This window comes from Trichechus manatus, unplaced genomic scaffold, assembly GCF_000243295.1.
Source record: "Trichechus manatus latirostris isolate Lorelei unplaced genomic scaffold, TriManLat1.0 scaffold00008, whole genome shotgun sequence".
Lineage (NCBI taxonomy): Eukaryota > Metazoa > Chordata > Mammalia > Sirenia > Trichechidae > Trichechus > Trichechus manatus.
The window spans coordinates 18,590,108-18,591,561 of NW_004443944.1; the positions used below are offsets into that span (position 1 = coordinate 18,590,108).

Here is a 1,454-nt window from a genome sequence, read left to right on the forward strand (position 1 = left end):
TGGAACACAGCCATGCCTATTCATTTATATTTTGTCCATGGTTGCTTTCACACTACAATGGCAGAGTTGAGTTGTTGCAACCGACACCATATAGCCTGCAAAGCCTAACATATTTACTACCTGGCCCTTCACAGAAGAAATTTGCCAGCCCTTGGCCTACACTTAAGAAGGTAACAGAGAAAATGTTAATAATGGAGATTAAACTTACACATGTTGTGTCTGTAGCTGTTATATTGTGAACAGCACAGAAAACTGAGAAAATACACTTCCAGTATTCAAAAACTATGATCCAATACAGTAAATAAATTGGTCATGTTATCGATAAATGAGTAAACTTGACATCTTTGTTGTTTCACTCTCCTCTTACTTGTTAACGTAAATGAAAATACCAACATTCGTGCTGGAATTATACTTGTTCATCAGTTACATCCATAGACTGGCTATGGATACAAGAGTTAGGCAAAAATCAAGTAAAGCATTCTGTAAGAATCAATTAACTATACAGAATTTACAATCAAGAATACTGTATATTTTATTATTGTTTGTAAATGTATATTAGTAAAATTTATAATAAACATAAATATATATACACACACATAGTTTTTTTCAGAGGGCCAATTATTAAACATTTACAAGCACATACAGTTTGTTTCTCCTCCATAAGACTTTAAGTTCCTAAGGATAAGAACTTTCTTTAAATCCCAGCACTTACAACAGCACCTGAAATATGCGAGGCACCCAGTCAACATATGAGGCATGACTAAATAGGTGAGCATAGTTTGGGAACCCTGGTTTCATAAGTTGACTATCAGACCTTGGTTAATTTTCCAGCTCCACCATTATCCAGCTGTGTGGACTTAAGTAAATTATTTAACCTCTTTCAGCCTTGACTTCCTCACTAAAAAAGAAGGGACAATCCTCTTACCTCATAGAGAGATTATGACAATATATGCTGCTGCCTGGCACCTACTAGATTTCTCCACAGATGGGAGTTTCCTCTTCATCCTCCACCCTACACCCCTGCCACACACATACTCCTTGGAGACCCAGCCCTGCTGCTGTCACACATTTCAGTGATGTCACAGCTCCCCTTGCTGGGAGCTCCAGCACCACCATCCTGATGCCCAGCCTGAGCACTGGCTGAACTGAGAGGGGCAGGGCGCAGGCAGTGCCTGGTACCAGTCTTGCTCCCTCTGTCTTTGAGCCTCACAGCCGCAGCATGAGTCCATCAGCAAAGAAGAGGCCCAAGAATAGTGTGGCTTCCAAGGTTGGACTTTGGACTGGACCCTGGGGGTGAGCCTCCTAGTGGGGGCCTTAATGAAGAGTCAAACCACACCAACGGCAGAGGCCTTCGAACCTGGGGGCAGGGAAAGGGAGAGGTGACGGTGAAGGGAGGTCAGTAGAGTTAGGATGGTCTCCCCATTTCTGCCCCCAAACCAAGGTGACAAGAACTC

The 1,454-nt window shown here is 42.4% G+C and overlaps 1 protein-coding gene across 1 annotated transcript in view; it reads right to left on the reverse strand.

Annotated features, from left to right (window-relative positions):
* Positions 1 to 1,454, reverse strand: part of DBNDD2 (dysbindin domain containing 2) — a 38,695-nt gene that overhangs the window by 25,416 nt on the left and 11,825 nt on the right. The gene's annotated exons all lie outside the window — the stretch shown is intronic.